Source organism: Pleurodeles waltl, chromosome 11 (genome assembly GCF_031143425.1).
Source record: "Pleurodeles waltl isolate 20211129_DDA chromosome 11, aPleWal1.hap1.20221129, whole genome shotgun sequence".
Taxonomy (NCBI): domain Eukaryota; kingdom Metazoa; phylum Chordata; class Amphibia; order Caudata; family Salamandridae; genus Pleurodeles; species Pleurodeles waltl.
In genome coordinates, this window is record NC_090450.1 from 356,056,196 (window position 1) to 356,081,600 (window position 25,405).

Genomic DNA, 25,405 nt, shown 5'->3' on the forward strand with positions numbered 1-25,405 from the left:
TGGAAAAGGCTGGATGTAATAAGAGTGAGAAGAGTGAAAGTGATGTCTCAGTGTTATCTGAATCAGCTGGAGTGGAAGCTGGAATTTTAAAGGAATTCAACCTCCTTGCACAGGGAAGATTTGCAATCCAGCAAGAAAAATAAGGAAATCACAGAGGTTGGGGAGGAAGAGGAGTTTACAAAAGAGGATCAAGTAGAAGTTACAGAAACAGCCCGGTGGGAGTACAAACAAGGGGCAAAACTAGATTAAAGTAATGGATAAGAAGACAGTAGTAAATCTTTCTAATACTTCTCTGACTGAGTCTAAAAGGGAAGTTCTGTCCTTGGGGTTGTCGTTGTGTCCTACTGTAAAAAATGAATTATACACAGAGTAGGATTGATCTGTATCAGTTTGTAAGAAAATTGAAATTAAGAAAACGGTATGAAACTAGAGTAGGTGAGCAGATTGTAGAAAAGAGAGGTCAACCTTCGACACTGACAATCAGTGATATTGAGGTACTTCATACTTTGTGTGAGTTGGATGAACCAATTGAGGCAGTTCCCGACCCTTATTTAAATCTGGTGGATGCACATATTGAGGTTGGTCTGAGCTCTTCTAATAGTTTTAAGCCAAAATCTGGTTTTATTTTACCACCAGTGGTGAATGATGCTATCAATGTGTTTGATAGGGGAGTAGTGAAGGGTCTGAAGAAATTAAGATGTGGAGGGATGACAAAGTGGGATAATTTGGAAGCCAGACATAGAGAGGCTATTGTTTCACCAAATCAGAATAAAGAGATAGTGATAAAAAATTAGACAAAGTGGGCAATGTAGTTATTTGGCCCCAAGATATGTCTCTACAGGAGGGATACAGACAGTTGCATGATGGTATGAGTTATGCGAAATCCATTAAGGAAAAGGTATTACATTTAAACCAGATGTATTATGATAAGTTACTAGATTGTAAAGAGCAGGATGTAATTGAATGGGATGAATATCTATTTTTGAAATGTGAATGTCACAAGATGCCAGCACTGTATTTTCTTCCCAAATTGCATAAAAATGTAATAGTGCCCCCAGGTAGACCTATTGTGTCATCTAGAGGTAGTTTGTTGGAGAATACCTCTAAATGTGTGGACTTTTCTATACGTTTTAGGATGCTGGCCTGGCCTTTAGTGGGTACCAGATGGTACTTACACCTTGTGCCAGGTCCAGTTATCCCTTATTAGTAGATTAGTAGTGTTCTAGCTGATAGAGGTAGCTATAGCAGAGCAGCTTAGGCTGAACTAAGAGATATGCAAAGCTCCTACTATACCACTTATATCATATAGCACTATATCACAAGAATCACAATACTCAGAGTTACTAAAAATAAAGGTACTTTATTTTAGTGACAATGTGCCAAGAATATCTCAGAGGATATACTCCCTTAGGAGGTAAGTAAAATACACAAAATATACACAAACCAAAATCAGGTAAGTAAACAGTTAGAAAAGTAGTGCAAACACTGTAGAATACAATAGGATGCAATAGGCCTAGGGGCAACACAAACCATATACTAAGAAAGTGGAATGCAAACCACTTAGGGACCCCAGACCTAGTGTAGTGTGTAGAGGGTCGATGGATGGGAGTGTAACAAAACACTAAGGGTGTCCAAGATACCCGACCCCAAGACCCTGAAAAGTAGGAGTAAAGTTACCCTACTTCCCCAGAAACACACTAAAGTCGTATTAGGAGATTCTGCAAAGACCACAACTGACTGCAAAGCACTGAAGACAGATTCCTGGACCTGAGGACCTGTAAAGGAAGGGGACCAAGTCAAAGAGTCACGAAAGTGTCCAGGGGGGGCAGGAGCCCACTAAACCCCGGATGAAGGTGCAAATGGCTGCCTCCAGGTGGAAGAAGCTGAGGATTCTACAACAACAGAAGATGCCAGGAACTTCTCCTTTGCACAGAAGATGTCCCACAGTGTGCTGGTGGATGAAGAGTTGTTTCCACACAGAAAGACAACAAACAAGCCTTGCTAGCTGCAAAGGTCACGGTTGAAGAAAATGGGTGCTGCCTGAGCCCAGGAAGGACCAGGAGGTAGCCCCTTGGAGGAGGAGACAGAGGGGGTGGCTCAGCAATACAAAGAGCCCCCGCAGAAGAAGGCAGCACCTGCAGAAGAACTTGAACACGGGTTCAAGAAAACTAAGCACAGCCGTCACCTCAACACTACATAGGAGGGTCCCACAAAGCCGCTGGTCAACTTAGCGAGTTGAGCAATGCAAGACGGAGTACTGGGGACCTGAGCTGTGCTGTGCATGAAGGATTCCTTGCAAAAGTGCAGAGAAGCCCTAGCAGCTGCAGTTCACGCAGTACACAGGATTACTCTCTGGCGTGGGGATGAAAGGACTAACCTCCACCAAATTTGGACAGATGGACCACTGGACTGTTTGGGTCACTTGGATCCAGCTCCTGTGTTCCAAGGACCACGCTTGTCACGATGAGAGAGGACCCGGAGGGCTGGTAAAGTAGAAGTTTGGTGCCTGCATTAGCAGGGGGAAGATTCTGTCGACCCACTGGAGATTTCTTCTTGGCTTCCAGTGCAGGGTGAAGGCACACAGCCTCCAGAGCATGCACCACCAAGAAACAGTTGAGAAAGCCAGCAGGATTAGGCGCTACAATGTCGCTGGTAGTCTTCTTGCTACTTTGTTGCAGGTTTGCAGGCGTCCTGGAGCAGTCAGCGGTCGATCCTTGGCAGAAGTTGAAGAGAGAGATGCAGAGGAACTCTAGCGAATTCTTGCAAGTCGTTATCTGAAGAGAAGCCCACAGGAGAGACCCTAAATAGCCCTCAGAGGAGGATTGGCCACCTAGTCAGGTAAGCACCTTTCAGGAGGGGTCTTTGATGTCACCTGCTGGCACTGGCCACTCAGAGGCCTCCATTGTGCCCTCACACCTCTATTCAAGATGGCAGAGGTCTGGGACACACTGGGTGAGCTCTGGGCACCACCCCTGGGGTGGTGATGGACAGGGGAGTGGCCACTCCCCTTTCATTTGTCCAGTTGCACACCAGAGCAGGGGCTAGGGGATCCCTGAACCGGTGTAGACTGGGTTATGCAAGGAGGGCATCATCTGTGCCCTTCAAAGCATTTCCAGAGGCTGGGGAGGATACTCCTCCCCAGCCCTTAAAACCTATTTCCAAAGGGAGAGGGTGTAACACCCTTTCTCAGAGGAAATTCTTTGTTCTGCCTGCGTGGGACTGGGCTGCCCAGACCCCAGGAGGGCAGAAGCCTGTCTGTGGGTTGGCATGAAAAAATCGTTAAATTAGAGTAGTACAAGTTGATTGGTATAGTTCAAGAAGGCCATCATTAAGACCTTAATTGGTATCTGCAAAGTATACGTGAAGAAGAATGAAGTATACATTTACATTGAGAAGAATGCATGTTTAAAAAATGTGCCCACTAGGGCAGGAATATGTGCTGTATTACAGCCTGGGAATATGTATTAAGATTAATTTGATTTAACCATTTTATGTAAATTTTGTAACAAAATCATGCAGAACTGGAAATAAATATGAATATCTAGGGTTTAATGTTGTGAAAAATCAGCAGCGCGTGTTTTTTAAGAAGGCCTACCATTTAGGTAGTGACGGACATCGTGAATTGTATGTCCTCCGTTTCTGTTTATGTTTTGCACATTGGGGTTTTTCAACAAGAGAGGAAATTGCATAAAAAAATGTTTACCTGTGATCAAGGAGACTGGGTCTCTGAAACACATTGGGTTTGTGCCGCACTGTTGCTTAATAAAAGTTTTGGCATTTTGAGATATAGTGGTCTCTACTGCTTTTTCTGGTGGACGCTTTGATATGTGAGAACGTTAAGGGAAAGCTGTTTTGGAGGAGAAATTAGGGGAGTCGCTACGCCGGTGAGACCTACCGCGTTGCTGGCACAGGATAGAAACAGCATTATGTTTGTATGCATATATATATATATATACAAATAGATTTATATATATATATATATTTAAAAGAGTTTCTCCTGTCAAGATATCTTAGGGCACACTTTTTCCTTTTGTTTGGCGGTGCTGGTTTCTCGGCTGGGGACGCCGAATTAAATCAACAAAAGATTATTTCCTTTTCTTTCTTATCCAGAAAAGACATAAACCACACTCAGAAGTCACTCTGCTGGCATATATTTATTTAAGAAAATGCTTGTTCTGGCAGTGAACAGCTCTAAGCGTTTCAGCCTCACTGATCTTGTTCACAAGCATGATATATATATATTGTGTGAAAACTTGACTGATTGCAGAAGTCCCCAAGATTTTGCCCCCATTTTTATTTTTTTGCTGGTGTTTTCCTGACTCTGAGGGTGCCCTGGGCACAGCTAAACAGTCCCGGGGCCTATGATCTGATTAAAATGTTTATGCAAATTAGGCTAATTATAATTGGCAGTATCAACCTACCTATAAGCCCCTAGTATATTGTAGGGCTTGTAGGATTAGGGACCCCAGCATAGGTAGTGCACCCATAGGTGCACTGCTGAGGGGCCCGTGTCATTTTAAAGGCAGGCCTGCCTTGCTGGCTGCTTTTAAATTAAAGTTACCTCCAAATTCGACTTTGGAATTAAAAGTACTTCCAAATTCTTAAACAACCTTATTCTTACTTATAAGTCACCCCTAAGGTGTGCCCTAAGTTACCCCAGGGTTGGGTGCGGTATAACTATAAGGAGGGACCTTATAACATATGTTTTATAAGCCCTGGTGAAGAAAAATAGCCAAATAATGTTTTCCCTCATAGTACTGAATAGGCTCTATAGGCTAAAATGGGGAAACTTTATTTTAAATAATAAAGGTGGTCATTCTGACCTCGGCGGTAAAAGGCGCCTATCGCCGGTCAGAAATCCTCCATAATTCCGCTGCGGTCGCGGTAATCCGCCACGGTCATTCTGACCCGCAGCAGCCAAACCTCCGAAAATCCGACAGCCACAACAGACCGCCAGACCAGCGGTCGGCGGAAAAGTGGAGGTGACCAAACCTCCACCGTCACGCCAACAGAAATACGCCCATGCCATTACGACCCACGAATCCACGCGGCGGTCTTTCAAACGCGGTTTTCCATTGGCGGTACACACCACCGCGGTCAGAATACACACAAACGAACAATACTCAGCCACATTGGACGATTTGAATTCCACACACCTGATACACATACACACACCACTCCCACACACACAATACAATATAAAACACACACCAACATCACCCACAAACCCCTTCGACCAAAATCCAAAAAGAAGCACTGAGAGACACAGCAGCGATCACAGAACACCATCACACAGAGGCACACTACACCATCACCCACACAATATCCACACACAAAACAACACACACCACCACACTCAACACACTTAACTACACATACTCCACCCCACACATCATACACACCACTCCATGGCACCCCAAAGACACCCCCGCTTCTCAGACGAAGAACTCAGGGTCATGGTGGAGGAAATCGTTCGGGTAGAGCCCCAGCTCTTCGGCACACAGGTCCAATACACCAGCATTGCCCGGAGGACGGAGCTATGGCAGAGGATTGTCGACAGGGTCAACGCTGAGGGAGAGCACCCCAGAAATCGGGAAGACATCAGGAACCGATGGAACGACCTACGGGGGAAGGTGCGTTCCATGGTATCCAGGCACAACATCGCCGTGCAGAAGACTGGCGGAGGACCCCCACCTCAACCCCCACAATTTACAACATGGGAGGAGGAAGTCTTGAACATCCTGCATCCTGACGGCCTCGCAGGAGTCGGCGGAGGAATGGATTCTGGTAAGTTGAAGCTTCAATACTGCTTCCCCCCCACCTGCATGCCAAATCATACCCCAACCCTCACCCCCATCCTCGAACCCCACCCTCACCCCCACCCCCATCCTCACCCCCACCCTCACCCCCACCACCAACCTCACCCCCACCACCATCCTCACCCCCAGCACACCTATTCCCTGCCAATGTCTCACCATCACAACCCACACATCCCAAAACCTAGGCCTGCATGCGTCCACTAAGCATGGACACCCATCACCAAAGCATGCCCAATGCATATACACATCCCCCCCACAAGCCACCCTCACCAAAGCCCCCACACACGAATGCCAGCACTTGGGGACACGGGAACCCACAGATACACCCATATGGCACACATTGAAACTATAACCATACCTCTATACCCCTGCAGGACCCGACCGCCAACACACCGCCACGGAGGGCCCAGAATTCTCCACACCCCCCACCCAAGAGGCCGTCAGCGATGACAGCAGCTCTGTCGACCTGGACACTGATGACCAGCCCGGACCATCGGGGACCTCTGGACAGTCGGTTCCCCTCACACAGGCACAGGCCACTACAGACCCAAACCCCTCTGGGAACACCAGCACAGCTCCCACCCAGCGGGCCCATGCCTCTGTCTCCAGGGCGCGTCAATCTGCGGTGTGTCTACCACTACAGGGCACCCAGGATAACCCACCACCCCAACAACAACAGGGACCTGGGGGCAGTGGTAGTGGCACACCGGCCAGGGGGCAGAGGCCCAGGGAAACAGGGCAACTCGGAGGGCAGCTGTGCGACAGGGGGGGGACGGGCCCAGGGAACTCACTCTCCACGAGGCCCTCACCACCATCATGGGAGCATACAACCGCTCCCAGGAGACGATGGCGACTGCAGGAGAAGAACCACCCCACAAGAGGGCCCTGAGATCTCGCAAGAAGACAGAGTAGGATGTCAAGACCCCCGCCAGCAAAGGATACCACCTGATGTCATCCCACTGTCCCACATTGTCACCCTGTCCATCCTTGAACTGCCCATGCTCCATCTCTCCACAGGCCTATGGACAATGCACCTGTGTGACTGTTACTCTGGACTCTGCCATGGACATTCCTTCACCATAGCCCCCACCCACTTGAAACCACCCATCCCATTTTGAGCACTGAAATAAACACCTATTTTGCACAAAACTATCTGGAGTCTGGCTGTGATTTCAAAATATTGTAATTGACATGACAGTGCAAATATGTCCTTGTACATAGTGAAGTCAACAAACAGCTGCCACAAAGCTGTAGTCCATGGGGAAACGAAGCACAGGACTCGTAGTGGGGACCCCAGATCTGAAATAGGGAGGGAAAAGCCACAACTCAGTCATCATACACTGGGGCAAATAGACAGGCAGCAGAGATGCAGGAGAGTAGTTTACATTTACTAAATTATGTTTGAATTGTTACCTGTGTCCTATTGGAAGAACTGTGCAATGATTCTGTCCCTGTTGTCTGTTTCATCCCCGTCGTCTTCCTCCTCTTCACTCTCCACAGGTTCCACAGCTGCCACAACACCACCATCTGGACCATCCTCCTGCAGGAAAGGCACCTGGCGGCGCAAAGCCAGGTTGTGAAGCATGCAGCAGGCCACGATGATGTGACACACCTTCTTAGGTGAGTACATTAGGGATCCACCTGTCATATGCAGGCACCGAAACCTGGCCTTTAGGAGGCCGAAGGTGCGTTCGATCACCCTCCTAGTACGCCCATGGGCCTCATTGTACCGTTCCTCTGCCCTGGTCCGGGGATTCCTTACTGGGGTCAGTAGCCACGACAGGTTGGGGTACCCAGAGTCCCCCAATAGCCATACACGGTGTCTCTCTAGCTGTTCCATCACGTAAGGGATGCTGCTATTCCTTAGGATGTAGGCGTCATGCACTGACCCAGGGAATTTGGCATTTACATGCCAGATGTACTGGTCAGCCAAACACACCACCTGGATGTTCATGGAATGGTAACTTTTTCTGTTCCTGTACACCTGCTCCCTGTCTCTTGGGGGAACCAAAGCCACATGGGTCCCATCAATGGCACCAATGACGTTGGGAATATGTCCAAGGGCATAGAAATCACCCTTCACTGTAGCCAATTCGCCCACCTCAGGGAAAAGGATGTAGCTCCTCATGTATTTCATCAGGGCAGACAACACTCTGGATAACACCTTCGAAAACATGGGCTGAGACATCCCAGAAGCAATTCCCACTGTTGTCTGAAATGACCCACTTGCCAAGAAATGGAGTACTGACAGGACCTGCACCAGAGGGGGAATCCCTGTGGGTTGGCGGATGGGGGATATCAGGTCGGGCTCCAGCTGGGCACACAGTTCATGTATAGTGGCACGGTCAAGCCGGTAGGTCAGGATAATGTGGCGTGCTTCCATTGTCGACAGGTCCACCAGCGGCCTGTACACGGGAGGATTCATCCGTCTCCTCGCCAAACCCAGCGGACGGTGCCTTGGAAGGACAACATGGAGCACACAGTCAAGCAACCCACAGGTACGTACTCACAGCTTGCACAGTAAACGATTCTCTATGCAGTGAATGGCGTGTCTGAGTGGCTATGCAAGGCCTAGGCCTGTGTGACGCAGTTGAAATTGAGCCATGTGGACCCTCGAAATGGCGGCCGCCTGACCTGTGAAGTGTGACAATGGGATGTGAGGTCAATGCGCTGGCGTGGCACACCGCGGCGGTCGGCGGTCGAAGACCGCGGCGCGAAGCCGCATTGGTTAACATTGAAGCCTATGGGTTTCAGGAGCCAATGGCGAAGGGCGCCGGCGGTGGCGGTACGCACCGCCGCGGTACGCACCGCCGCGGGCGTGACCGCCATTTTCTATCTACTTATTCACTCGCGACTTGAACTTTCACAGGAGAGGACCTATACTGCAAGTGTTGCTGTGACCTCGGTCTGGAAGGGACAATGGCTGCTGCGCCTGGGGAAAGGGCCCCTGCCTTCACTGGAGAAGAGTTGGAGAAACTTGTAGATGGGGTCCTCCCCCAGTATGCGCTACTCTACGGTCCTCCAGACCAACAAGTGAGTTTAATTCAATATGGATTTGGGGCCACTGGCTGGCTTGGGGGCCTGGCGGGGGGCCTGGCGGGGATGGGGGGCATGTTGGGCCTGGCGGGGGGGCCTGGCGGGGATGGGGGGCATGTTGGGCCTGGCGGGGGGCCTGGCGGGGATGGGGGGCATGTTGGGCCTGGCGGGGGGCCTGGCGGGGGGCCTGGCGGGGATGGGGGGCATGTTGGGCCTGGCGGGGGGCCTGGCGGGGATGGGGGGCATGTTGGGCCTGCCGGGGGGCCTGGCGGGGATGGGGGCATGTTGGGCCTGGCGGGGGGGCCTGGCGGGGGGCCTGGCGGGGATGGGGGGCATGTTGGGCCTGGCGGGGATCGGGGGCATGTTGGGCCTGGTGGGGGGCCTGGCGGGGGGCCTGGCGGGGATGGGGGGCATGTTGGGCCTGGCGGGGGGCCTGGCGGGGATGGGGGGCATGTTGGGCCTGGCGGGGGGGGCCTGGCGGGGGGCCTGGCGGGGATGGGGGGCATGTTGGGCCTGGCGGGGATGGGGGGCATGTTGGGCCTGGCGGGGGGCCTGGCGGGGGGCCTGGCGGGGATGGGGGGCATGTTGGGCCTGGCGGGGGGGCCTGGCGGGGATGGGGGGCATGTTGGGCCTGGCGGGGGGCCTGGCGGGGGCCTGGCGGGGATGGGGGGCATGTTGGGCCTGGCGGGGGGGCCTGGCGGGGATGGGGGGCATGTTGGGCCTGGCGGGGATGGGGGGCATGTTGGGCCTGGCAGGGGGGCCTGGCGGGGATGGGGGGCATGTTGGGCCTGGCGGGGGGCCTGGCGGGGGGCCTGGCGGGGATGGGGGGCATGTTGGGCCTGGCGGGGGGGCCTGGCGGGGATGGGGGGCATGTTGTGCCTGGCGGGGGGCCTGGCGGGGATGGGGGGCGTTGGGCCACTGGCAACGAAAATGCAGACAAACTTGAACGTGGTATTTCTCCCTCCCTGTACGTGTCACATAGGTCCGCGCCCATGAGAAGATCGGGATTTGGCGTGCCATCGCCAAGGAAGTCCGGACCCTGGGGGTCCACCATCGACGGGGCACCCACTGCCGCAAGAGGTGGGAGGACATCCGCCGCGGGACCAAGAAGACCGCCGAGTCTCTGCTGGGGATGGCCTCCCAACGTAGGCGGGGTGCCTGCCGTCAACTGACCCCCCTGATGTTCCGGATCCTGGCGGTGGCCTACCCTGATTTGGATGGGCGCGTGAGGGCAGCACAGCAGACACAAGGGGGTGAGTACAAGCATAATCTACTCTGTTGTCGCGCAGTGGAGGTGTCTGGGTGGGGGAGGAGGGCTGTGGGTCCCCCTAGGCCAGGGCGATATCTGTAGGCTGGGCACCCCCGTAAGCCCCTGTGTCCCCAGCCACCACCCTCAGTAGTGTGCCAGTACAGCCATCCCTGGGCAGTGTCATCCATGGGTGCAGTTGTCAACTCTAGGCGTGTAGGGCATGTTCCACGGAATGCGTAGCGGACCCCAAGTGCGCAACTTAGTGCAGGGGGCATCTGTGTCTGTCATGTCCGCTAACTGTACCGGTGATCCATGTACTCAAAATCTCTTTATTTCTCTCTCCCCCCCCCTTTTTGTTTGTCTTTCTGTGCTTGTGTGCATCAGCATCATCAGGCGGAGGAGAAGTGGCATCGGGGCAGGAGGGAGCTGCATCTCACATGGCCCAGGAGGGCCATGCCACAGAGTCTGACTGGACCAGTGAGACAGAGGGCGAGGGGAGCTCCACAACGGGGACGACTGGACCCTGCAGCGACACGGACACGTCCTCGGAAGGGAGCTCCCTTGCGGGGGTGGCACCATCCGTGCCCCCGCCATTACAGGTACAGCCGCCACCCAGCGCACCATCTCCGCCCTCCCAGCAGCCCCTCAGCGTTCGCCCCGTGCCCGCTCTGCCAGGAAGCCGGGCATCTCCTTCGCCCCAGGCACCTCAGGCCCTGCCCCTGTTACCCCCGCTGCCCTCAGTGAGGAGGTCATTGACCTCCTCCGAACGCTCATTGTTGGGCAGACTACCCTTTTGAATGCCATCCAGGGGGTGGAGAGGGAGGTTCATCGCAGCAATGCGTACCTGGAGGGCATTCATTCGGGTCAGGCTGCCCATCAGCGATCGTTCCAGGCTCTGGCCTCAGCACTGACGGCAGCCATTGTCCCTGTCTCCTGCCTCCCTCTACTAACTCCCTCCTCCCAGTCTCCTGTTCCTCTGCCTGTCCCACCCACACCATCAGACCAGCCTGCACACACCTCAACACCCAAGAGCAGCTCATCCAAACATAAGCACCACAGATCACGCAGACATTCACACAAGCAACATTCCGATGCAGACATGCCAACAGTCACTACCACCTCTGTGACCCCCACCTCCTCGTCTCCCTCCTCCCTCCCTGTGACGTCTACACTCACACCTTCATTCACCTCACCATCAGCCAGTGTTTCCATCACCAGCACACCCTCCAGTACAGTCTGCACACGTGCAGTCACCACCCCCACTGCCATTTACACGTCCCCTGTGTCCTCTCCCACTGTGTCTGTCACCCCCTCTTCCACACCACACAAACGCAGCCACCCACCCACCCAACAGCCATCCACCTCACGACAGCCTCCCGCTCCTGCACCTGCACCCAAAGACAGCAAACTTGTCTCGCCTACAACCACATCCTCTCCCTCCACTCCCATACCCACTGTACCTACCACTATCCATTGTCCCAAGAAAATCTATCTCTCTACTGCTACCTTCTTTCCTGACCCTGAGCCCCCCCCTCCTTCTCGTCGGGGTAAGAAGAGCACCTCAGCCACCACCAGCCCTGCAGCCCCCTTGACAAGGGTGCAGGGGTATTGGAGCCCACCAGCCCGCAGGTCTGGATCTTCGCCCAGCAGCAAGGGGACAGCCAGCCCACCCCCTGGGAAGAGGAGCAGAAGGCGGAAGGGCCGCCGCAGGAGCCCGGGTTCTATATCCCCCCAGGACACTAGCCAGCCACCGTCAACAGCCACAGCTCCAAAGGGAGGAAAGGGCCACAGACTCCCGACTAAGGAGGGCAAGGGCAGCAAGGCGGAGAAGTCAGGCAGCAGGCCTGCTGCCCATGGAGGACCAGTCACAGCTGCCCAGGAGGAGCCCGCAACCCCCATAGCCGCTGCCCAGGGAGGAACCGTCACAGCTGCCCAGGGAGAGCCCACCACCCCCATAGCCGCTGCCCAGGGAGGACCCAGCCCAGCTGGCCAGGAGGGCCCCACCACCCACAGCCCAGGTGGGCATTGAAGGAGCACCATCCCCGCTGCCCAGGAGGGCACCACCAGGCAATGAGCAGTTGGCCATAGAATGGCCGCCGTCTCCAGCACCGCTCCGCTGGGGACCGCCGTCTCAAGAACCGCTGAACTGGGCCCTTCAAGGCAAGAACCGCTGAACTGGGCCCTTCAAGGCAAGAACCGCTGAACTGGGCCCCGCCGTCTCCAGCACCGCTCCGCTGGGGACCGCCGTCTCAAGAACCGCTGAACTGGGCCCTTCAAGGCAAGAACCGCTGAACTGGGCCCTTCAAGGCAAGAACCGCTGAACTGGGCCCTTCAAGGCAAGAACCGCTGAACTGGGCCCCGCCGTCTCCAGCACCGCTCCGCTGGGGACCGCCGTCTCAAGAACCGCTGAACTGGGCCCTTCAAGGCAAGAACCGCTGAACTGGGCCCTTCAAGGCAAGAACCGCTGAACTGGGCCCTTCAAGGCAAGAACCGCTGAACTGGGCCCCGCCGTCTCCAGCACCGCTCCGCTGGGGACCGCCGTCTCAAGAACCGCTGAACTGGGCCCTTCAAGGCAAGAACCGCTGAACTGGGCCCTTCAAGGCAAGAACCGCTGAACTGGGCCCCGCCGTCTCCAGCACCGCTCCGCTGGGGACCACCGTCTCAAGAACCGCTGAACTGGGCCCTTCAAGGCAAGAACCGCTGAACTGGGCCCTTCAAGGCAAGAACCGCTGAACTGGGCCCGCCGTCTCCAGCACCGCTCCGCTGGGGACCGCCGTCTCAAGAACCGCTGAACTGGGCCCTTCAAGGCAAGAACCGCTGAACTGGGCCCCACCGTCTCCAGCACCGCCGTCTCAAGAACCGCTGAACTGGGCCCTTCAAGGCAAGAACCGCTGAACTGGGCCCTTCAAGGCAAGAACCGCTGAACTGGGCCCGCCGTCTCCAGCACCGCTCCGCTGGGGACCGCCGTCTCAAGAACCGCTGAACTGGGCCCTTCAAGGCAAGAACCGCTGAACTGGGCCCTTCAAGGCAAGAACCGCTGAACTGGGCCCTTCAAGGCAAGAACCGCTGAACTGGGCCCTTCAAGGCAAGAACCGCTGAACTGGGCCCCGCCGTCTCCAGCACCGCTCCGCTGGGGACCGCCGTCTCAAGAACCGCTGAACTGGGCCCTTCAAGGCAAGAACCGCTGGCCCTTTGGCAGACGTGGCAGGGCAGGATCTGTCTCGGGCAGGGCTGCAGGATGTCCTCTGGCCAACATGCCTCCTCCAGTGGCAGTGGAGTCTGTTATGGACTGTATGGACTGTGGCTTTGCACTCCCCAGGATGGCCCAGTGGGCAGGCCACCCACTGTATGGACTGTATGGACTGTGGCTTTGCACTCCCCAGGATGGCCCAGTGGGCAGGCCACCCACTGTATGGACTGTATGGACTGTGGCTTTGCACTCCCCAGGATGGCCCAGTGGGCAGGCCACCCACGGTATGGACTGTATGGACTGTGGCTTTGCACTCCCCAGGATGGCCCAGTGGGCAGGCCACCCACGGTATGGACTGTATGGACTGTGGCTTTGCACTCCCCAGGATGGCCCAGTGGGCAGGCCACCCACGGTATGGACTGTATGGACTGTGGCTTTGCACTCCCCAGGATGGCCCAGTGGGCAGGCCACCCACGGTATGGACTGTATGGACTGTGGCTTTGCACTCCCCAGGATGGCCCAGTGGGCAGGCCACCCACTGTATGGACTGTATGGACTGTGGCTTTGCACTCCCCAGGATGGGCCAGTGGTCATGGAGTCCCCTCGTGGATCTGGCGTCGTGTACTCAAGTGGCTGAGGTGCCCCCCCTTCCCTTCCCCCTGAGGTGCCTGTCCTTTTTTCTTTCTGATGCCCCTGCAGTGTTCTCTCCGTGGAGTTCTTGTCGTGGGACTGGGCCTTGCCCCTTTGCTCAGGACCCCCGTGGTCCACGGACAGTGGTTGGACTACATATAGTAGATGTATATATTTTGTACATAGTTTATTTATTTATTTGGATTACTGCTGTCCATTTTTCAATATATCTGCCCGTTTAAGATCTCTTCTTTTGGTCTTTGCATTATTTCGGAGGGGGGGGTTTGTGGGTTGTGACAGTGATCTGTGGGAATGCATTGATGTGTGTGTTGTAGTGGGTGTGGGTGGGTGGGTGTGTGCCGGTAATCTTTTCCCTCCCCTGTGTCGTAGGTGCAGTACTCACCGATGTCTTCCGCGCCGCCGGGCGTGCTCCTGGTACAGGAGCAAGTATAGGAGTGCGGGGATGACCTGTAACTCGGGTTCCATACTGCCGGAATCTCGCGTGGAGTATGTGGAGGTGAGCGTTTTCCCGTTCGTAGTCTGTTTCCGCCGTGTTTTTATCGGCGGTGCTCCCGCCCCGGAAAAGGTGGCGGATTGGTGGGTCGTGATAGGGTGGGCGTTACATTATCTGCCGCCTGGCTGTTGGCGGTGACCGCCGCGCTGTTTGTTTGTTCCGCCGTGGCGGTCGGAGTGTTAATGCGGCGGGCTGTGTTGGCGGTTCCCGCCAGGGTCAGAATTGCATATTTTGGACCGCCGGCCTGTTGGCGGGTTGGCCGCCGCTTTATCACCGACCGCCAGGGTCAGAATGAGGGCCAAAGTCTCCAAATGAGCTAGATACATCAAGTGTGGTATCAAACTTATTGTCATAATAAATTCAACTACTTCAGGGAAAGTTTTAGAACTCTACCTGAAAGTTGCCAACTTAAGCTCTGTAGTTCCCTTCTCTGATTGGCCATCCTCTGGCAGGCTGCCATGATGAGGTGTGAATTGGCCTGGCTGAAGACAAAGGAAGTGCCTGGGGGAGGAGATCTGCGTCAGCAGATGCTGAAACAGTATGGGGGGAGAACAGCCAAACTGGTCTTCAAAGGAGGAAAGGACATTTGGAGCAGCTCAGGGCCTTCCCCATTTCCTACAAATCCAGACAGCTAGATGCCCAGCTGATTAGAGTAGGAGAGGGCTGGAGAGGGGTGTTATTAGACCTGACAGCCTTAGGGTGGTCACCCCTAACTTTTTGCCTGCCTCCCTCCACTTTTTAGATACTGTTTTTGCTGGTTTTAAGACTCTGATCACTTTACCACTGCTAACCAGTGCAAAAGTGCATATGCTCTCTCCCTTTAAACATGATAACATTGGATCATACCCAATTGGATTTTTTAATGTACTTCTAAGTGCCTAGTGAAGTGCACTATATGTGCCCAGGGCCTGTAGATTAACTACTAGTGGGCCTGCAGCACTGATTGTGCCACCCACTTAAGTAGCTCCTTAACCATGTCTCGGGCCTGTCATTGCATGGCCTGTGTATGCAGTTTCACTGCCAATTTGACTTGGCATTTAAAAGTACTTGCCAAGCCTAAAACACCCCCTTTTCTACATACAAGTCGCCCCCAAGGTATGCCCTAGGTAACCCATAGGGCAGGATGCTGTGTAGGCTGAAGGCAGGACATGTACCTGTGCAGTTTACATGCCCTGGTAGTGTAAAACTCCTAAATGCATGTTTACACTGCTGTGAGGCCTGCTCCCTTCATAGGCTAACATTGGGGCTTCCCTCATATATTGTTTGAGTGGTAGCTGCTGATCTGAAAGGAGTAGGAAGGTCATATATAGTATGACCAGAATAGTAATACAAAATCCTGCTGACTGGTGCAGTTGGATTTAATATTACTATTTTAGAAATGCCACTTTTAGAAAGTGGGCATTTCTCTGCACTTAAATCCTTGTGTGCCTTACAGTCCACGTCTGGCTGGTTTCAGTTGATAGCTCCCTTGTGCATTCACTCAGACAAACCCCAAATACAGGATGCTCAGCCTTACTTGCATACATCTGCATTGACTCTGGCAGACAGGATTGAACTGAAAGGGGACCTTGTGCACTTCTAAGCCACTCTTTGAAGTGTCCCCCACTTCAGAGGCACATTTGGCTATTTAAACAGGGCCTCTGCCCCTACCAACTCAGACACTTCCTGGAGAAGAGAACTTGAACCAGAACCTGCATACTGCCAAGAAGAACTGCCTGGCTGCCCAAAGGACTCACCTGACTGTTTTCTGTGAAGGACTGCTGCTTTGCTGTTGACCTGCTGCTTTGCTGCTCTCTGGCTGTGGTAAGAAGTGCTCTCCAAGGGCTTGGGTAGAGCTTGCCTCCTGTTCCCTGAAGTTTCAGGACCAAAAAGACTTCACCTCTATAAGAAGGACTCCTTGTGTGGTGAAAATCGATGCACAGCCTGCCAGAAACGACACACAGCCTGCACCACGGTGAAATATTCACTGCAAGCCGAACCGTAACGATGCAGCCTGCCTTGGCAACAAGGACTTCGATACAGCGCCAGCATAGTGACCCGAAATGCGACGCACGGCCCACTGGATCGATGCACAGCCGAGCCTGAATGACTCAGCCCGACTTCTAGAGAGGAATCGACACAGTGCCTGCCGTGCGGTAGAAATTTTCACGCAATGCCCACCCGATCGACGCAGCCCCTATGACTTTGGTTCTATCCTTGCCGGAAATCCACACATCGTCCCCGGGGCATCCGAAAACCCGCAACCTGAAGAGGATCCATGACCGAGCGCCGGAAATCAACGCACAGCCATCCCTGCGTGAAAACTAAATGACGCATCACCATGTGCGGCCCGAGAAATCGACGCACACCTCCTTGTTTTCCACGCATCTCCTCCTGTGTGGTTCCTTGCTGAGATTTTGAATGCAAACCAGGTGCTTTGTGCTTGAAAGAGACATGTATTGCTTTTAAAAGACTAAAGAGACTTTATATCACTTTTACAGTACTTACAGATACTTATTGCATTTTAATCGTTTTGACCTGCATCTTATCAAATACATATTTTTCTAAACACTGTGTGGTGTATTTTTGTGGTGCTATACTGTGTTATTGCATGATTTATTGCATAAATACTTTACACATTGCCTTCTAAGTTAAGCCTGACTGCTCAGTGCCAGGCTACAGGATAATTTGGATTGTGTGTGACTTACCCTGACTAGAGTGAAGGTCCTTGTTTGGACAGGGGGTAACCTGACTGCCAACCAAAGACCCCATTTCTAACAGGTGTGTTAAAAAACTTAGTCACACCAACAATGTTGCTCCCTGGGATTGATATTTGCCACACTTCTCAGGTAGTGGCCATCCAGGAAGATGATGGCCTGCCTCTGATTGGACAGTTGCCCCCTGCTTTCTACCCGAGGAGCAAGGATAAATGTGTCAAAGGTGCACCCACACCTCAGATCCTTACAAGGAACAATGACAGAAGAAGAAGGACTGCCCTGCTGGACTCCTGACCTGCAATTGGACACTGCACTCTGAAGGGCTACACCAGCTGCACACTTGGGCTTCACCACGAAAAGGACTTTGCTTATCTTCAACTGCTTCAGGAATGGACTCCCTGTAAGCTACAGGTACAATGGAGCTGCCCAGAGTCCCCTGAATCAAGTCCTGTAAGAAGAGACCAGCTGACCAGTGTCGAGGGGCCATTTGAGGATTCTGACCAAGTGCATTCTGTGAATTGCAGTTCCAATTCCCAAGGAGCAACTTAGAGCTTCTGGAACCTTGGATCAAGTTGTGGACACTTCAAGGACCCAAAAAGTAGCTCTAGAAGAAGATCTAGTAGTTTGGAGACATTTGGAGCAACTGTTGTAAACAGCTCCAGAAGTTGAAGAGATGCATTGTAGGAGTTGTAGTCCCAGACCCCAAGAGGCAAACCAGATCTTCAGAGCCCTTGGCTGGTGCTGTGGATCACTTTCCTGTATCAAGAAGCACTTCTGAAAGTACGTGCAACAGTGTTACATCGTGGGACGTCTGAACTCTGGACTTTTTCCCTGTCCAGTGTGACCTTAATTAACCCTTTGAGAGTTATATGCTTTTAAGTGCTAGAATTACTTTCAATCTTTAACAATTCATGTGTCTGTTTCCTTATATTGGATTTTTGTAATTTTAGTGTAATTTTAAAGATAAAAATATGATCTATTTTTATAAATTGGTGTTGGATTTTTATTGTGTTTTATGTTTTACTTGGTATTTACTGTTTTGTGATTTCTAAATACTTTACACACCTGTCTCCTAAATTAAGCCTAACTGCGCGTTGCCAAGCTACCAAGGGTTGAGCTGGGATTAATTTATTGAGACATAACTGGACCTAGTGGGGGTTAGTGGCCTATTGCTAAGTGCAGGTACTTATGTGCCCTCACCAATAGTCCACTTTCCAAAATTTTTAGTGGCAGCTATGGGATCGAGCGCTTGTGTTAAATATCACACTACAGTTTTAAGTGAAATAATTTGAAAATCTTCTAAATTGACTTAGAGAAAAAGTATTTTAGATTTTTCAAATTTGGACCATTTTTTTTAATTACTTTATTTTTGATTTTTCTAAATTCTTCTGATTAATTGGTGCCAAAGTTTTTAAGTCACACAAAACGTAAGAGAGACCATGGAGCATGAGCTTGATCTGGCTAGCATACTCGCACTCACTGAGGCTGAGCTTAGGGTGTTGTGCAGAAAGAGGGGATTGCCTGCCGCAAACAACCTTAAGAATACTGTGATGATCAAGTCCCTTGAAGCCTGGGTAGTGCAGATGGAGGCAGAGAAAGCTTCAGAGGCAGGAAAGGAGAAGGAAGATGTTCTCTCCAACCTCCAGGAAGAGGAGAATGATTGCATTATTGTGATTTCAGCAGCTAGGGCCCCATCCAGAGCTAGTGAGAGGGGAGGGCCTGTGGCATCAAACCAAGAGGAAGCAGAATTGGACCTCAGGGAAAGGGAATTTGAGACCCAGGTAGCCCTCACAGCTTTGGAGGCTGGGAAGTTGTCCCTAGAGAAGAAGTGGGCAAAGACTGAGCAAAGAGATGGTGGCAGCAACAGAGAAGTCGAGGTGTCTATTGGTGGTGGGTTTTGTCCCAGACTACCCAAGTTGGTTGTTCCTGCTTATGTGGAGGGGATGACATAGACAAATGGTTAGAGGCTTTGAAAGGGCTCTCTAGATGAGAAGGGCTAAGTCCCAAGATTGGGATTTACTTCTATAGGAGTTGGTCCCAATATCTGGGAGGGATAGGATCCTGACCCTAGTGGGGGAGAAATAAGATACCTATTGCAGTATGAAGAGGTGTTTAACCAAGACATTTGGTCTGACCCCAGAGGAGTACAGAGAGATGTTCAGGGACATCCAGAAGGTCAATACCGAGTCTTGGGTTGACTTTCTAGATACCTCACTTACGGGAATGGAGGGCTGGATACAAGGGAACAAAGAAAATACCTATGAGGGGTTATACAATTTGATCATGAGGGAGCACATCCTGACCAATTATATCCAAGAGAGATTACACCAGCATCTAGTGGACTCTAAGCTGACCAACAGAGCTGAGGGAGGCAGCTGATGAGTGGTTGAAAACCAGGGTGGTTGTCAAGTCCCGGGGGGAAGACTTCAAGATAGGGGGGTTAGGTCCCTAAAAACCTAAAGAGAGAGGTGATAAGCCTACCACAGAGACTCCCTCTGTAACCTAGATCCCTAAGAAGGGTGAAAGTAAATCCCGCTCCCCCTCTGACAAGCAGAGGCAGGGAGACCGAGGGTTACAGAAGCTCTTGGACAACAAGGCCTGCTTTGACTGTCAGCAGACAGGTCACTTCAGAGGAGATGCAGCCTGTCCGAAAGAGGTTGTTAGCACTGGGCTGTCCAGTGTTGCCATAGAGGAGGAGTCCTTAGATGATGAGGTCCTCATAGCAGTGTGCTGGGAGACAGGTCCAGATGGTAAGCTGGTGATCCTTGAGGGTAGGAGAAGGCACTTACACCCCATTCAGGTGAATGGGATCCCTACTACTGGCCTGAGAGACACATGTGCCAGTCACACTATAGTGAGTGACCAGTTGTTGTCCCCAGACATGTATGTCCCAGAGGAGACAAGGAGAGTCAGGATAGCCACAGGTGAGGTCACCATCAAACTTGTACCCATAGTGTCTCTAGTGAGGGAGGGTATCCCTGTCTGGTTTAGGATGGTGGTCAGAAGTACAAACCAAAGATAACCCCCGCTCACCCCCTTGGTAGCTTGGCATGAGCAGTCAGGCTTCTCCCAGAGGCAATGTGTATAGCAATAACACAACACACACAAAACACGTGATGTGCTATCCTCACAACACCAAGTTATATAAAATAAATTGTATTGTACGCAACCTTATTAGACCAAACACAACATGTCAGTAATACCCTGCTACACACGCAGTTGTCAGAACATTACTCAGTTATTGGTACTCTGCAAAGGTCAGCAGTAGTCACATGAAACACATAGGTTACTGGTTATTCTGTAACATAAGTAGTAGTCAGGAAAACAATATCATTAGGAATGCACATATCATGGAAAACACATGTCACAATAAAGGTCAAACATCATCATGAATGTAGATAGGATAAAACATCACTAAACATGCTCATTACAGAAAGTGAGGGGGAAGCACCCACCTCCTCCTTTCCAGTGGGGAGATCTCTCCCCATTATCCACCAATGCCCAAGTTGCCCCCGGAGGCCACAACCGACTCTCACGGGGGAGGGGGGACAGGAAAGGGTCTCTGTGACCTACAAGTGCATGGAGCTCACACGCTCCTCCTGCTGCGACCTGGGAAGAAGGATTTACCCTCAACTCCCTGGGTCCTGCTCATGGGGTGCACCGTCCTCAGATGGGGGTCACCGTACAATTCTCTCTCCATTGGACGGGGCCTCCGCTGAAGCTTCTTCGCTCCCCGTGAGTGAAACAGAGGCACATGCAGCCTCTCGTACCTCGTGGGACTACGCGTCTCCCCGAGTGTAATGCTCTTGAGATGTAGGCCCTGGGGGGCACAGCGAACTGAAGGGACCTCCGATGAGGTTCCCTTCTATCCTGCTACCGATCTTCCACACACCCGATCTGGTGCGCAATCACCCCTGGCTGCATCGGTTATCTTGCAACAAATGGTGCCAGCCTGTGCCCTCGGGCACACTCGGGCACACTCCTGCACGCTCCTGTGCCCTTGGGGCCCCAATGATGGACGCGGCTCAGCCTCCTGCAGATTTCGGCGACCTGCCCAGTTCATGGTGGTGAAGAGCTCAGAACGCAGTTCTCTTGGACAAAGTGAAGTGCTCAGAATGCACTTGGGTTCCCAGAATAAGGCGCTCAGAATGCACTTCTCCATTGAAAGTGAAGCGCTAAAGACACTCTTGGATTCCTCAAAATAAAGTTCTCATAATGCACTTCTGCTCCACAAAATAAAGCGCTCTGATCAGCCGCCATGAAGCTCCCTTCCTGCATCACTTCGGTACAGGGAAAAGTTGCAGGAGAACAGGGAGGCAGGGGGGCACACCACTCAGTCACTGGAGACAGTGAGAGGGAGCCCAGAGTGGCAGGGCCCAAGCGAATAGGCTAGCACAAAGGGTTGCAGGCAGTGGCAGTTCCTCCTAGTGACCCAGCAGGTCACAGGGCAGCATCACAGCAGCAGTCCAAGGTGGTTCCTGGCAAGGCCCTCCAACAGCATCCTGTGTTCATTTCAGTAGCCCAAGAATGTTTCTCCTCACATGGGGAAATGCCCCCTGTACTTATACTCAGTTTTGCACAAGCTTGCACAAAAAGTTGGAGAAGAAGTTCCAACCAGCTCCAACTGGTTCTACGAGTATCCCCTCTCTCCTTCAGCACAGGCTCCAGACATCAGTTGGGTGTAAACAAGCTCTTTGTTTGAGGCCAGGGCACAGCCTTTACAAATGTAGGTGTGCCCTGCCTCTCCTCATCTCAGCCCAGGAAGGCCATTCAGTATGCATATGCACCTCTGTGAAACCTCTACCCTCGCTGTGTACAGGCTATCTGGAAAGTATGCACAAAGCTCAGCTGTCACTCTGCCCCAGACATGGATTGGAGTCAAGCTGCAAAACATCAAAGTTATAGACACAGCAAAGTGCTTAATTTCTGGAAGTGGCATTTGTATAATGGTAATAAAAAATCTACATACACCAGTAAGCGGCATTTCTCACTACCATTACATCCATACCAAACATGCCTATGCTCCCCCTCAAAGATCAGACAATACCCTCTAGTCATAAGGCAGGGCATTTCCAATGCAATCGTATGAGCAAGACTGCACTCACAGCAGTGAGGAACTAAGTAGGCCGTTTGTAACTACTAGGGCAGGCCACACTACTAGGCACATGTCCTGCCTTCTACATACATAGCACCCTGCCCATAGGGCTAGCTAGGGCCTACCTTAGGGGTGACTTACATGTTAGGGGTGTTCCAGGCCTGGCAAGTAAATTTAGATGCCAGATCCCTGTGGCAGTAACCTGGACATGCAGGCCTTGTGCTAGCAGGCCTGAGACAGGTTTCAAAGGCTACTTCTGTGGGTGGTGCAAGCTGTGCTATAGGCCCACTAGTAGCATTTAATTTACAGGCCATGGGTATAGAGGTACCGCCGTACAAGGGACTTACAGGTAAAGTAAATGTGCCAATCAGTTGTAAGCCAATCATACCAAGTTTAGAAGGGAGAGCACCTGCACTTTAGCACTGATCAGCAGTGATAAAGTGCTCAGAGTCCTGGAGCCAACAACAAGAGGTCAGATAAAAAAGGAGGAGGAAGGCAAAACATTTGGGGATGACCCTGCCAAAGGTCAAATGTATATATATATATATATATAACTTAATGGTGATAATCAGTAGACCAATAGGTAGTTATAAGTAAGACCTACCTTCCATTGGAAAAGCGTTATTGTTTTACCTGTAACTTTGGCGCAGTTTGACAGATCTTCACAAAATTAAAAGGGTTGGGGTCCCAAAACGTGTTGTCCCCGTGCAATGTCTCATAGGTGTCTTAGACATGGCTATGAACTGAACCACTGGACGGAATTATACCAAATTTGTTAGAAAGCTAGTTCTTGCTCCAGAAAGAGGCTTTTAAATTATTCACGGGAAATCCGTTCAGTACTTTTGGAGTTATTAAAGGAAAAGTAAATGTAGCTATCTAGGGACACAGACCCTTCTGCAGGTCTAGGGGAAAAGCAAGGACCTATTTGGATGGCCGCAACCTGGGTGGTAAGTCGTGCCTGCCATTTTCTTTTATACATCGGGTCTGGGGGAGGGAAAAAAACAATATAAAAAATTCACAAAAGGGGTCAGGATGCAAATATACAGACCCCATGGGAGAGATGGAGGGGTCCATGAGGGACCCCACGTGACCATAAATTGCTTTATTTTTCTTTTTTACTAATCTACTGGTCTACCCCAGTGCTCAGCGTGGCCACCCCTGTGCATACTTGTTAAGATTCAGCGGATCTAAAAAGCAATTAAAAAAAAAACACCCCCTCACACACCAAAACCCACTGCACATGGACGAAGGCTGTGCACAGTGTGGGGTTGGGCGAATGCGGGCCAGGCCCTGTGGCCAATCCTCAGCCATTCATGGCAGTGGTTATGTTAATGTGCGGTATTGAGATATGACGTTACGTTAATTAAAACATACAAATTCACTGAAAAAACAAATGTTACAGGGACATTATCATTAGTCATATACAACAAGTCTCTTCTGAGTTGAAACTCGTTGGTGTTTGTTGACCTGGATTAAATACTGTTATTCTTTTGGAGAAATTAAGTGCAGTGGTTTATTTTTCTTGGATTATGTATTTATACATATACACATATATATTTCTGTATATATATGTGTATATATATATATATATATATATATATATATATATATATATATATATATATATATATAAATAAATATGTTTATATATGTATATGTGTATATGTGTGTGTGTGTATATATATATTGATATCTATCTATATATATATATATATATACATATATATATATCATCCACCAAAAGACTGTGTTTATTCATTTATTTCAACAGGTATGCATCCACCATATTTACCTCCACCAACGCTTTTCGACTAACAAGTCTTGCTCACGGTTTGTATGTGCATTTACTGTCTCTACTACTTATACTGTTCCTTGTGCGCCCATTAGAAGGCATTCTGGGACTTGTAGTGTTACAGTCAAAATGTTAAAGACATGATTCACCACCATGGCTAGAATTATACCTGAAGGCAACTTATTCACTTTGCATGCAAGCATATAAAATTATGTACTTTGTTCCCATATTGGGGTGATCTGCTACATATCGTTTCATTATTTTTTCAGATTCTGGTGTATTCACAGACCTATTGCAAAGTATAATGGCTACTACAGTCATATAAGCATGCTCTCATGTTTACATATGTGACTCTTCCTTAATCGTTAATCCTAACTGGTGTAGTATCCCAAGTTTGCCATCACATAATTAATCTAGTTTTGGAGACATATTGTCCAAACCACGGGAGTAATGCTTACATATAATTTTTGACATTAAAGTTACTCATTACATATATGGGACTATCATCCTCCTCAGCATACTGTGTCAACACCTTGTGGGCTCAGTGCCCTTCGCGCTGCTATGCTTAGCACAATATACTACATGTGTGCCACTCACCAGAGTATTTAATGAAGGAATCAGGTGCCTGTAGTTATTTGCTCAATCCAAGCATGTGGCCTGTAATCAAGGACAAGATGTCTGAAACGCGTAAGGCCTGGGAAATGTAAAGAATTATTTGAAGGTGACTGGTTTTGCTGCTTTCTGAAATAAAATGCAAACTGCAACCTGTTGGGAGTGCGCTTTTTGTCCAGGGACAACTTTGTTTTGTACATGATTGACGGCATGTCCAGCCGTGAAGGCAGCACCACTGCAGATAGAAAGCAGGTCTGTGTGACTTTACTATATCGTCATTCACTGGAGCAACAGGATGGAACAATTTCAGTAAAACTCGGTAACTGTGCTTTGAATTATCCTACTAAAGTTTTCAAAATGTATTTTAATGTGTGTTTGGCAAGAACAACCTACTAAGGCAAAGATGTATATCTACTAAAGATGCAATATAAATGTGCTGGACTACTTTTACCAAAATGCAATGTGCAACTAACCAGAATATTTAATGAAGGAATCAGGTGCCTACAATTATTTGCTCAATCTAAGCATGTGGACTGTGATCAAGGACAAGATGTCTGAATTGCGTAAGGCCTGGGAAATTTAAAGAATTCTTTAAAGGTGACTGGTTTTGGTGTTTTCCTAAATAAAATGCAAACTGCAACCTGTTGGGAGTGCGCTTTTTGTCCGAGGACAGCTTTGTGTTGTACATGATTGACGGCCTGTCCAGTCGTGAAAGCAGCACCACTGCAGATAGAAAGCAGGTCTGTGTGACTTTACTATATCGTCATAGACT

General features: G+C 50.8%; 1 protein-coding gene across 1 annotated transcript in view; it reads right to left on the reverse strand.

Moving 5' to 3' along the window:
- AGXT (alanine--glyoxylate aminotransferase) overlaps positions 1-25,405 on the reverse strand; it is an 879,854-nt gene that overhangs the window by 604,600 nt on the left and 249,849 nt on the right. The window lies entirely within an intron of this gene.